At 39.4% G+C, this 14,690-nt stretch overlaps 2 pseudogenes; one reads left to right on the forward strand and one right to left on the reverse strand.

Moving 5' to 3' along the window:
* Nucleotides 1–4,205: 4,205 nt before the first annotated feature.
* On the forward strand, nt 4,206–6,850 carry LOC124127377 (annotated as a pseudogene).
* Nucleotides 6,851–9,751: 2,901 nt separating this feature from the next.
* On the reverse strand, nt 9,752–12,375 carry LOC124127374 (annotated as a pseudogene).
* Between the last annotated feature and the right edge of the window lie 2,315 nt (nt 12,376–14,690).

The following is a 14,690-nucleotide window of genomic DNA, read 5'->3' on the forward strand; positions in this document are numbered from 1 at the left end:
CGGAAAGTATATAAGTGATCCTAATCATACTTATTACATTTAATGATTTAGAAACCTGTCCATAGTTTGACATTAGTTCGTTGTTTGTGTAATTGTTCAATAGATCCGAGGCTATCGTGAAGGTTTATGACTCTTAATTGCGAACGTCATTCAAGATGTCACGTTTGCCAGTCCAGAATCTATTACATGCTTATCTGTTAATATTAATATGCAGCAGAATTGAAAACGAACAAATTAACTGTATATTCTTTACATATTTTTAAACCATGTAAACAGCTGAAACTAAGACTATAAGCAACTAAAACAATGGTTATTTTCCCAACCTACACTATACTCTAAATACTAAATTAGCACATATGTTTTCTCGCACACTAGAGTAATTTGATTGGTGGGCAATCTTTGCCATAATGACCTTTGAATAGGGTTCACAACGAGGCTATGGTGGCGAATACGTACAGGGTATTTATCATGAGGACGCTTAACACCTTGGATATTGTTTTAATAGTTTGTCTTATGTATCAGTCATACCATTTCTTTGTTATGATTCTAAGGTGTTTCACTGCGCAGTAAGCAACCACATGTTTCTGTTCACAACACTTCAAAGCTGATATTGATTACACCACATAGTAGATTTGGGCATTATAATTCAATTCTAGGTTGTAATTGGAATGTAAAACCATCAAAAGAGTCTCCTTCAAGTCAACGATTAAACTTTTCGCTATATTTATTTACATGTGAAAAAGCAGCAGGTACTTTCCAAGATCTGAATAATATTTCCGTAGATACTTTACAAACCTCGTAATCCCTGGTCAGCCAACGCTCAAGACCGTCACTCTACCTTGTGCTGTTGCCATCAATATAAATTTTCTTATAGTTTCAAATGCTGTTTGAAAGTGAGTGAAGGGTGCAGGGATGGAGGGATTGATGGATAGAATGAATGTAATGCAGTAGCAAAATTCGTCTGTGTCACGGCGTCCTGCAAATGATCGATTCTTGACCAGACTCACCACTGACCGAGAGGATGAGCTACGATCCGAACGGCGATACGCAAACTGCCATCGCACCCGATTAAGTAAAACTGTGTTACGAATGATGATGGTCCTTTGGGCTATAATGTCGTTGTGTGAAGATCCAACTAAATATGTTTATAATCTTACGTGAAAGAAGTAAATCCTGAAAGCAGGTCATACTTGAAAGTAAAACCTCCCTATTATCTATATTTAAAGTCAATGGGATGACTTCACGTCAAGAGCCAGTGTAACAAAACACTCCCCAGAAGACTGAATGACAAGGAGAATGACTCCAACTTTCCCTTTAACATTCAAGAACTTTGTAACGTTTTATGGTAGACACATGGAGGAGATTTCCAAATTTGACTCATCAGTGACACAGATGATGTCGGATGCAATTCCTTATTTGACTTGTACTAGATGTTACTGTGTGTTATTATTTTTCAGGTGAACAATTTACTTGCCTTTGCATGTGTTTCTGACGGGTGTCGCCAGTTTGTCCTGGTATGCTCACCTCTTCGTGAATATTTGGTATCATGACTATTTTGATAGTGATTCCTAAACTATAAAACGTCAACGCCAGGGAAGAACCACTCTCGAAGCAGATTCTTTTGAGTGTATAAGACAAAACAGCGTTAAAATTATTTCAACTGATCACTGAAAATCAACGATGACACCAGGCTTTCTGGAAAAGGATAAGCATGTCCTGCCCCAACGGCAACTCACACAACATGCATGAAGAAAGTTTGTGTTTGTTGCCTAACACCGCATAGCAGTACTCATGCGTTGCAACACATGTGCTTGTGACACTGTGGGAATTGTACATTCGACTCTGCTTTTTGCAGAAATTTCGTGTGAATTTAGAAAGGTTTTTGTATGCATTCTATTGTATGCCGATACTGGTAATCTTTGAGCAAGAACGGAGTTGGACCTATACATCTTTCAAGATATCCCTTGAAGATAGTGTGAAGATAATATCATGGCAGGTAATGGGGATAAATCTAACATTATGCACTTTGGTACACCATCAAGCCCTTGAGTCTGTTGTGCTTTTAGTTGTGCTCATTTGATTGTAACTTCTGTCGACAAGACCATATGGATCGTGAGATGAAATAGGGTTTAACGTCACGTTCAAGATTATTGCACTTACATAGTGACGTGCATGAGTGCCTGTGGCTGTGTGGCTGCTTGTACTATTCCGGAGCCATGATGACTTTATTGCAATAGCACCCTTATAGACCATACAACAGTTTCCATCCACTGACAATGTGTTGGAGAGTCTCATTAAATTCATTACATATTCTACATTTCATATTTACATTTTGATGCAAAATCACACACTAACGGTTTCGAGTGGAAAGTGACTGGTCCTGAAAGCCAACAAACAAAAAGCGTTCTGTTTCACTTTTCAGGCCAGATGACTTCATCCAAGCAAAGGACTCTGCAGGATTGCTGATCCCCTCAACACACTGCACATAAACTCGATTCAGTGGTCGTTTAGAAAGCCTCTCCTTGAAAAACTGAGTCTGGGCCGACTCGATATGGCACTTCGCTTGGTTGACACTCATTTCTGTACCGTCCAGCAGTACAGAACCATCAACATAATTAACACTGACTTTGAGATTATGTCCCACATCCTTGGCTCGTTTTGGAAAACTGTGGAATGCATTGTGTTCATCATTAGTCTTGACATGCTTCACCAGAGGACCATCAGACAAATAAATGTTTACAAAAGTGCACCAAACAGCATGACGAGTCTCCACATTAGTCATGGAACATTATAAAACAATGAGTGTGCTGTAATTTGATTGATAAAAATACTCTCATTATTCGTGATCTCTACGGCATATGTATACTTCTGATAGATATCACTTCCTCTCAGTTGCATATTGAAGAATCCCACTTCTTAGGAATGACTTACGGAAGATTAGATTCATTAACTGGTAACAGTGGTAACACGTCGCAGCATCACTATTTGACATTGATTCACAAACACATACTCATGATGTAGTCGGAATCGTACAATCGACTCTGCTTTCATCAGAGTTTTCTTATGAATATGGAAGGGGTTTTGTCGCTTTTTATAACATTAATCAATACATATAAAGAAAACATGGTTTGAATATATCGGGTGTATTGTGTATCCCGTTCGGATCGTAGCTCATCCTCTCGGTCAATGGTGTGTCTGGTCAAGAATGGATCATTTGCAGGACGCCGTGGCATAGACGAATATTGCTACTGAACTTCATTCATTCTATCAATCATTCCCTCCTTCCCTGCACCCTTCACTCACTCCGAAATAGCATTTGAAACTATAAGGAAATGTATAACGATGGCCACAGCACAAAGTTGAGTGACGGTCTGAGCGTTGGTTGACCAGAGATTACACGGTTTGTTTAGTATGTACGGAAATATTTATTCAGATCTTGCAAAACACCTGCTGTTTTTTCACATGTACATAAATATAGCGACAAGTTTACACGCTGACTTGAAGGAGACTCTTTTGATGGTGTTACATTCTGAAAAGCAAAATTACAACCTAGAATTGAATTATTATGCCCAAATCTACCATGTGGTATAATCAATATCAGCTTTGAAGTGTTGTGAACAGAAACATGTGGTTGCTTACTGCGCAGTGAAACACCTTAGAATCAAAACAAAGAAATGGCATAACTACCGATACATAAGACAAACTATTGAAACAATATCCAAGGTGTTATGTGTCCTCGTGATAAATACCCTGGACGTATTCGCCACCATAGCTTCGTTGTGAACCCTATTCAAATGTCATTATGGCAAAGATTGCCCACCAATCAAATAACTCGTGTGAGCGAGAAAACATATGTGCTAATTTAGTACTTGCAGTATAGTGTAGGGTGAGAAAATAATCATTGTCTTCGTCGCTTATAGTCTTAGTTTCAGCTGTTTTTAACACAAATTACATAGTTTAAATATATGTAAAGGTTCAACAGAATATACCGTTAATTTGTTAGTTTTAGATTCGGCTGCATATAATTATTAACGGAATAAGAATGTAATAAATTCTGGACTGGCAAACAAAAGATCACGTGACATCTTGAATAAGTTGTTGAGTAAAGCTGACGTTCGCAATTAAGAGTCATAAACCTTCACGATAATAAGTGTTTGGCTACACTGTGCAGAATGGCACATTTATGATGTTAGGAGAGGAACCAATGGCACTCACCTGATCTGTATAAAAGACTACCTGTCTGCACACATTGTCACTTCATCTCGATCCACAAAGATGAACGCACTTCTCACCATCCTTCTTTGTACCTTGGCCAGTAAGTTTGTATTTTTGTTCCAAATGCCTCGGATCTATTTAACAATTACAAAAGCAACGAACTAACGTCAAACTATGGGCGGGTTTCTAAATGATTAAATGTAATAAGTATGACAAGGATCACTTATATCCTTTCTTTAGTATATGTACACAATACATGCTGTTGCAGCTACGGCCCTGGCTGAGATCAGCACCAACATCGTTGGAGGCAGCAATGCAGCTGCAGGAGAGTTTCCCTGGCAAGGAAGTGTCCAGGTGAGGAGTGGCAGCAGCTGGTTCCATATCTGTGGCTGCGTCCTCTACACCACCAGCAAGGCCCTCACTGCCGCTCACTGTCTCTCCAACAGGTAACAATTTATAATGATAACACACGAAGCAGAAAACTGCAAATAAACCATGTTAAGAAGCAAATACTCCTATTACTAGATATCACGGTCCGATAATATGCTAATGAGATCACATGGCAGGAACGACTTTTTAGCGCCAAACGGGGCGATGCAATGTCTGCTTGATGAATAAATCAGAAGTTTAGTTAGGGGTTTGCCGATGTGTGGGTGTTTCAGCAGACATACATGGCTGAAAATTATGATATTGAGCGGTTCACTCGAACAGGGTATCCATACGCGGATTTAAAAAGATACTCTATCTACTGAAAATACCGTCGATTATTGTGATAATAACATTGTATGATACAGAGATTATTACCTCATTGTGTTTCCATATCGTAAATTTCATATATTAAGAATACAAAAATATATCATGCTTGCCAAAGACTCCCATCATACCCATTTTATTCCAAAGATATCATGCTTACAATACGGAAACACGCTTGGTTAGTAGAAATACAATTGAACGGTTTCTCGTTAAGGACGTAGTGCGGATGTTTTACCACATAATTAATTAAACATGGAAGCTTCCATCAATACTTCTTTATGCACTGAAGAGGCCACAGGCCTATAGTACATTCCCTTGTAAAGAACCATTTTTCATAACGTGCTGGCTATCCACGATTTTTAAGACTGCGGTTTTTGTATTGTCTCCATATACAGTTAGTTTCAATACCATTCCTCATAATAAGTCACTACCTCACCAATCTGTCTCTGTAGACCATTAATATTATCTGAAAACAAAATGATGTCATCCGCAATTTTGTCATAACAGCTTTGTAATAACTGGATGTTACTGAATCCCATTTGTCCACTCATCTGTGTTATCTGTAAAATGTACAACTGTTCCCAGTGTAAGCTCAGATGATTTAGCATAGATTAAGTAAAAGGAAATATTTAAATTATTGGTTATGTGGCACTAGTGTGAGGAATGATTTAATTATTAAATACTCTGTAAATTGTGTCATGCAACACTGATAATGTTTCTGTCATGACATTCACAGCGCTAGCAGTTACCGTCTTGGCTTTGGCATACTCAGAATGAACGATAATGATGGAACTGAACAGTACTCCTCGGTCACCTCCTACACCAACGTGAGTTATTTCCCTTAGTTTAAACACTTCCACATTATGTCTATCGTCTACAGTTTATTTTCATGTTTGTATTATGAAATGGAAATGTAACACAGGGAATTATATTGTGTTGACAGTTTTAAGCGTCAGCTACTGAGCACTACTTTGTCTGTTTATCTCGTGTAGCACCCTGACTACAATGGTAATGCTGGTGGCTATCCTAACGACATCGCAGTCCTGAGACTGTCAACCTCAATGGACACAAGCAGTTCAGCTGTGTCAACCGTTAATCTGGCTTCTGGTAGCAACGACTATGCCGGACAAACATGCACGATCAGCGGATGGGGAAGACTCAGTGGTCAGTATTCCTCTTTGAGTGCACTTTTTGTTACCTTGTCACAGTTCATTCGTCCATAAGATCCATGCGCAATACATCATGATGGCAGTACATTTACCACTTGTTTACACATGTCTGCTCCCGTAGGAGGTGGCAGCACCCCAAACGTCCTCCAGAAGGTCGACATGACCGTGCTGACCAACACCGACTGTTCCAACAGATGGTCTAGTATCAGTGGTGCCACCGTCAACTCTGGACACATCTGTATCTTTGCGTCTGGCAAATCTGCCTGCAGTGTGAGTTCACATAACCACTCCTACCTTTGTTGACATATAAATGAAGTACATAAGCCATTCCTGTACAAGCCCTACAACTTCCTCTGTTAGTACACTACTATGTTTCACATAAAATGATTTAGGATAGGGATACGTTGTTGTAGTATGACGTGTTTGTCATTATGAATTCCCATCGCATATGTTCCATTAACGTGTGATAATACTCTATATAGGTTTTAACTGACAAATTACTTTCGGTTTTAGGGTGACAGTGGTGGCCCGCTGGTATGCGGTAATACGTTGACTGGAATCACATCATGGGGTATCAGCTCCTGCTCTGGCAGCTACCCCAGTGTCTACACTCGTGTGTCCTCCTTCAACTCCTGGGTCCAGGGACAGTAAAATGCATTCTTGTAGAACTGGCGGATGACGTTTCACGAATAAAATACACAAAACATTCAAAATACGTTTTTTTTAAAACGACTCTGTCTGTATGAAACGTTGTGCCTTGTCTCTGTGGATTCTTACAGCCCAAACAACTGAACACGCTTTAGACAAGATTGGCAAATAATATATAAATGGATCGTTCGCTAGATACAACAAAACTCATGAATAATTGATTATCCTATGGTAACCGTCCATTATGTGATAGTATGTAATACGTGATCGGTGCCGTCGGTTTACCGAGCATTACGCAGAAGTTGTTGTTTTGGTATAAATGTTTACACTATTATTTGCACCCCTGCACTCAAGTAATGTACTCCGCTAAGAGTTTAGTAATGACAGACACACACAGGTTGGAGTTCAGTGTTTGAGGCCCCGTGGCCCAGAATACAATCTTACCCACATTGACAGTGGTATTTCGAATAGAAATTTAAACTGAAGATTAATCATAAAATTTTCAATTGAATCGCATATTAAAAGCCTATCTCTTGATGACATCGATGGATAGAGTGTATTACAAGGGAAAATCAAGCTACAAATCTTCATGATTCTGCTCTGAGGGAATCCACGATACTATATCTATATCATGTATGAGTGAGTGAGAAAGTAAGGATGGTTTTACACCACTTTCAGCAATATTCCAGCAAATCACGGCCGGGGAAGGTTGCAGTGTTGGGGAGTCTTCACATTCTCAAGTTCTGGGTGGGTTTGACTAGACAGCGCTTCCCGGGAGAAGTCCCATTCGCTGTATGGGCTGCGTGTAGAGGGGGCAAGGGCCCTGAGCTGATGATGAGCCTAACCAGCCTGACTGTGCCAGGATCATCCAAACCCTCTTTCCTGCATTTGTTATGTTTAATCTGTACGTACGTACATAATAATAATAATAATAATAATAATAATAATAATAATAATAATAATAATAATAATAATAATATAAAAAAAAATAATATTTAAAAAAACCAGTTTTCGAAAACGAGCCAAGGATGTGGGACATAATCTCAATAATTTTGTTGATGGTTCTGTACTGCCTGATGGTACAGAAATGAGTGTCAACCAAGCGAGGTACCGTATCAAGTCGGCAAATCTTTTCAAGGAGAGGCTTTCTGAACGACCACTTCATCGAGTTTATATGCAGTGTGTTGAGAAGATCAGCAATACTGCAGAGTCCTGTACTTTGATGAAGTCTGGCCTGCGAAATGAAATAGAAGACTACTACTACTACTACTCACCCAGTTAGTGCTAACCCCCCGAAACTGGTTTAAAACTGGGTTACAGAAAGCCATTAAGACATTCAACTAACAACGCCGCAGCCCAGTCAGCCTCCCTCCGGTATACAAACCAACCAAACTGGGGATGGGACTTGCCCCAGGGGGAGGCACAGACCCCACCCAAGAATATCCTTGGACGCAGCAAATGAAGTCCACCCTTTTTGAGTGTGCGAAAGCAACAGGGTGGCCAGAAATATCACAAGTAAATGGCAAATTGTTGACTGGGAGAAAGCCATGCCAATGTATGACAGAACAAAACATCCGTGACCAGCTCCGGCGACTCAAATTATATTTGTGCCGTGAACCTGGTGAGCTAACTGCCAACACTGGTCAGGCGCCTTTGCGTATTTGTGTTGAACCCACAGTTCCATCAGTAGCAATCCCGAAATTGCTAATGAACATTCGCATTATTCTTCCTCAACTACCTGATTCAGTTGTCACTGATGATCCACACATGGGCTTACAAAATGAAATTCCTGATTGTGGCCTCGAAGATTTTGATTTTTCTTCCGATTCCGAACCCGTCTTTTGTCAATGATCTTTCTAATTATCCTTTGTATATTTTGTTTATGTCATTCTATAATCAAATCGTTGATTTACCGATTGAGAAACGGAGGCCAATGAAACAATTTAACAAATCATTTGCACAGAATCAACTTGATAAGTTAAATAACATTATTTCTGTCACTCTTCTGACTGTTCTTTGCATGACATTAGATATTGCTGGTGTCCCTGGTCGTGATTGATGGAATATTGCTAAAAGCGGCGTAAAATCATACTTACTTTCTCACCCACTCATACATGATATAGATATAGTATCGTGGATATCCATCAGGGCAGAATCACGTAGCTTTATTTCCACTTACAATGTACTCTCAGCAATATCCATCAATGTCATCAAGTGATATTTTTGATAGGCGATTCATTTGAAAACTTTAAGTTTAAATTTCTATTCGAAATACCACTGTCAATGTGGGTAAGACTGTACTCTGGGCCACGAGGCCTCCAACACTGAACTACAACTGTGTGTGTGTCTTTCATTACTACACTCTTAGCGGAGTACACCACTTGCGTGCAAGGGACAGGGAATAGTGTATACATCTATGCCAAAACAACAACTTCTGTTGACACTGTTGACATTCGCACACCCAACCAAATATTTTAGCGGGTTAAACTACCGAAACTTTTTACAGGACGTGTTTGTTGGCAATCGATACACATTTAAATTTCAACCACTTACTGTTGTGGCAGTGTAAATAAAAGTGAAAAAAAACAACCTATTAAGGCATTTTACATCATACTATATATGATGTGAATCGACATTACCACAGATGTTTCCATAAAGTTACATTTACTGCATAATGCTCGGTAAACCGACGGCACCGATCACGTATTACATACTATCACATAATGGACGGTCGCCATAGGATAATCAATTAATGATGATTTTTGTTGTATCTAGCGAACTATTATGCATAAAATAACATAAAGCACGTTTATATATTATTTGATATTTCCTAATCTTGTCTAAAGCGTGTTCAGTTGTTTTTGCCGTAAGAATCCACAGAGACAGGGAGGTAGTCCATAGTTAAAGCGTTGACTTGTGAATTCGACTTTTCAACAACGAGTCTTTTTGCGTAATAAAACAACATATTTTGAATGTTTTGTGTATTTTATTCTTGAAACGTCATCTGCCTGTTTTACAAGAGTGTCTTTTATTGTATCTGGACCCAGTTGTAGAAGGAGGACACACGAGTGTAGACACTGGGATAGCTGCCAGAGCAGGAGCTGATACCCCATGATGTGATTCCAGTCAACGTATTACCGCATACCAGCGGGCCACCACTGTCACCCTAAAACCGAAAGTAATTTGTCAGTTAAAACCTATTAGAGTATTATCACACTTTAATGGAACATATGCGATGGTAATTCATAATGACAAACACGTCATACTACAACAACGTATCCCTATCCTAAATCATTTTATGTGAAACAAAGTTGTGCACATGCAGAGGTAGCGGTAGGGCTGGTACAGAAATGGCTTATCTACGTGATTTATATGTCAACAAAGGTAGGAGTGGTTATGTGAACTCACACTGCAGGCAGATTTGCCAGACGCAAAGATACAGATGTGTCCAGAGTTGACGGTGGCACCACTGATACTAGACCATCTGTTGGAACAGTCGGTGTTGGTCAGCACGGTCATGTCGACCTTCTGGAGGACGTTTGGGGTGCTGCCACCTCCTACGGGAGCAGACATGTGAAAACAATTGGTAAATGTACTGCCATCATGATGTAGTGCGCATGGATCTTATGGACGAATGAACTGTAACATGGTAACAAAAGTCCACTCAAAGAGGAATACTGACCACTGAGTCTTCCCCATCCGCTGATCGTGCATGTTTGTCCGGCATAGTCGTTGCTACCAGAAGCCAGATTAACGGTTGACACAGCTGAACTGCTTGTGTCCATTGAGGTTGACAGTCTCAGGACTGCGATGTCGTTAGGATAGCCACCAGCATTACCATTGTAGTCAGGGTGCTACACGAGATAAACAGACAAAACAGTGCTCAGTAGCTGACGCTTAAAACTGTCAACACAATATAATTCCCTGTGTTACAATTCCATTTCAAAATACAAACATGAAAATAAACTGTAGACGATAGACATTATGTGGAAGTGTTTAAACTAAGGGAAATAACTCACGTTGGTGTAGGAGGTGACTGAAGAGTACTGTTCAGTTCCATCATTATCGTTCATTCTGAGTATGCCAAAGCCAAGACGGTAACTGCTAGCGCTGTGAATGTCATGAGAGAGACATTATCAGTGTTGCATGACACAATTTACAGAGTATTTGGTAATTTAATCATTTCTCACACTAGTGCCTCATAACTAATAATTCAAAAACTTACTTAGAGTTAATATCTGCCAAATCACCTGAGCTTACACTGAGAACAGATGTACAGATAACAGATTCAAGATGAGTGCATAAATAGGATTCAGATACATCCAGCCATTACAAAGTTGTTATGACAAAATTGCAGATGACATAATTTTGTTTTCCGGTAATATTAATGGTCGACCGAGTCAGATTTGTGAGCTAGAGACTTATTATGAGGAATTGAAACTAACTGTATATGGAGACAATACAAACATCGTAGTCTTAAAAATCGTGGAGAGCTAGCACGTTTTGAAAATGGTTCTTTAAAAGGGAATGTTCTATAGGCCTGTGGACTCTTCAGTGCATAAAGAAGTATTGATGGAAGCTTCCATTTTTAATTAATTATGTGGTAAAACAACCGCACTACTACCGTTCAATTGTATTTCTACTAACCAAGCGTGTTTCCGTATTGTAAGCATGATATCTTCGGAATAACATGTGTATATTGCGTGTCTTTAGCGCACATGATGCATATTTGTACTCTTATATATGAAATGTACGATATGGAATCACACGGAGGTCATAATCTCTGTATCATATAATGTTATTCTCACAATAATTGACGGCATTTTCAGTAGATGAAGTAACTTTTAAATCCGCGTATGGATACCATGTTCGAGTGAACCGCTCCATTATATCATATAGAGCCAAACAATTTTGGGCCATGTTTATCTACTGAAATACCCACACATCTGGAAACCCCTACCTACACTTCTGATTTATTCATCAAGCAGACATTGCATCGCCCCGTGTGGCGCTTAAAAGTCGTTCCTGCAATGTGATCTCTGCATATTGTCGGATCGTGAAATCAGGTAATGGTAGTATTGACTTCTAAACATGGTTTAATTTCAGTTTTCTGCTTCGTGTGTTATCATTATAAATTGTTACCTGTTGGAGAGACAGTGAGCGGCAGTGAGGGCCTTGCTGGTGGTGTAGAGGACGCAGCCACAGATATGGAACCAGCTGCTGCCACTCCTCACCTGGACACTACCTTGCCAGGGAAACTCTCCTGCAGCTGCATTGCTGCCTCCAACGATGTTGGTGCTGATCTCAGCCAGGGCCGTAGCTACAACAGCATGCATAGTGTATATGTATTACGGAAAGTATATAAGTGATCCTAATCATACTTATTACATTTAATGATTTAGAAACCTGTCCATAGTTTGACATTAGTTCGTTGGTTGTGTAATTGTTCAATAGATCCGAGGCATTTGGAGTAAAATACAAACTTACTGGCCAAGGTACAGAGAAGGATGGTGAGAAGTGTGTTCATCTTTGTGGGTCGAGATGAAGTGACAATGTGTGCAGACAGGTAGTCTTTTATACAGATCAGGGGAGTGCCATTTGTTCCTTTCCCAACATCATAAATGTGCCATTCTGCACAGTGTAGCCAAACAGTTACTATCGTGAAGGTTTATGACTCTTAATTGCGAACGTCAGCTTTACTCCACAACTTATTCAAGATGTCACGTGATCTTTTGTTTGCCAGTCCAGAATCTATTACATGCTTATCTGTTAATATTAATATGCAGCAGAATTGAAAACGAACAAATTAACGGTATATTCTTTACATATTTTTAAACCATGTAAACAGCTGAAACTAAGACTATAAGCAACTAAAACAATGGTTATTTTCCCAACCTACACTATACTCTAAATACTAAATTAGCACATATGTTTTCTCGCACACTAGAGTAATTTGATTGGTGGGCAATCTTTGCCATAATGACCTTTGAATAGGGTTCACAACGAGGCTATGGTGGCGAATACGTACAGGGTATTTATCATGAGAACGCATAACACCTTGGATATTGTTTTAATAGTTTGTCTTATGTATCAGTCATACCATTTCTTTGTTATGATTCTAAGGTGTTTCACTGCGCAGTAAGCAACCACATGTTTCTGTTCACAACACTTCAAAGCTGATATGGATTACACCACATAGTAGATTTGGGCATTATAATTCAATTCTAGGTTGTAATTGGAATGTCAAACCATCAAAAGAGTCTCCTTCAAGTCAACGTGTAAATTTTTCGCTATATTTATTTACATGTGAAAAAGCAGCAGGTACTTTCCAAGATCTGAATAATATTTCCGTAGATACTATACAAACCTCGTAATCCCTGGTCAGCCAACGCTCAGACCGTCACTCTACTTTGTGCTGTGGCCATCGTTATAAATTTTCTTATAGTTTCAAATGCTGTTTGAAAGTGAGTGAAGGGTGCAGGGATGGAGGGATTGATGGATAGAATGAATGTAATGCAGTAGCAAAATTCGTCTGTGTCACGGCGTCCTGCAAATGATCGATTCTTGACCAGACACACCACTGACCGAGAGGATGAGCTACGATCCGAACGGCGATACGCAAACTGCCAATGCACCCGATTTAGTAAAACTGTGTTACGAATGATGATGGTCCTTTGGGCTATAATGTCGTTGTGTGAAGATCCAACTAAATATGTTTAAAATCTTACTTAAAAGAAGTAAATCCTGAAAGCAGGTCATACTTGAAAGTAAAACCTCCCTATTATCTATATTTAAAGTCAATGGGATAACTTCACGTCAAGAGCCAGTGTAACAAAACACTCCCCAGAAGACTGAATGACAAGGAGAATGACTCCAACTTTCCCTTTAACATTCAAGAACTTTGTAACGTTTCATGGTAGACACATGGAGGAGATTTCCAAATTTGACTCATCAGTGACACAGATGATGTCGGATGCAATTCCCTATTTGACTTGTACTAGATGTTACTGTGTGTTATTATTTTTAAGGTGAACAATTTACTTGCCTTTGCATGTGTTTCTGACGGGTGTCGCCAGTTGGTCCTGGTATGCTCACCTCTTCGTGAATATTTGGTATCATGACTATTTTGATAGTGATTCCTAAAATATAAAACGTCAAGGCCAGGGAAGATCCACTCTCGAAACAGATTCTTTTGAGTGTATAAGACAAAACAGCGTTAAAATTATTCCAACTGATCACTGAAAATCAACGATGACACCAGGCTTTCGGGAAAAGGATAAGCATGTCCTGCCCCAACGGCAACCCACACAACATGCATGAAGAAAGTTTGTGTTTGTTGCCTAACACCGCATAGCAGTACTCATGCGTTGCAACACATGTGCTTGTGACACTGTGGGAATTGTACATTCGACTCTGCTTTTTGCAGAAATTTCGTTTGAATTTAGAAAGGTTTTTGTATGCATTCTATTGTATGCCGATACTGGTAATCTTTGAGCAAGAACGGAGTTGGACCTATACATCTTTCAAGATATCCCTTGAAGATAGTGTGAAGATAATATCATGGCAGATAATGGGGATAAACCTAACATTATGCACTTTGGTACACCATCAAGCCCTTGAGTCTGTTGTGCTTTTAGTTGTGCCCATTTGATTGTAACTTCTGTCGACAAGACCATATGGATCGTGAGATGAAATAGGGTTTAACGTCACATTCAAGATTATTGCCCTTACATAGTGACGTGTATGAGTGCCTGTGGCTGTGTGGCTGCTTGTACTATTCCGGAGCCATGATGACTTTATTGCAATAGCACCCTTATAGACCATACAACAGTTTCCATCCACTGACAATGTGTTGGAGAGTCTCATTAAATTCATTACATATTCTACATTTCATATTTACATTTT

Source organism: Haliotis rufescens, unplaced genomic scaffold (genome assembly GCF_023055435.1).
Source record: "Haliotis rufescens isolate VD_foot unplaced genomic scaffold, xgHalRufe1.0.p SCAF_32, whole genome shotgun sequence".
In the NCBI taxonomy this organism is placed as follows: domain Eukaryota; kingdom Metazoa; phylum Mollusca; class Gastropoda; order Lepetellida; family Haliotidae; genus Haliotis; species Haliotis rufescens.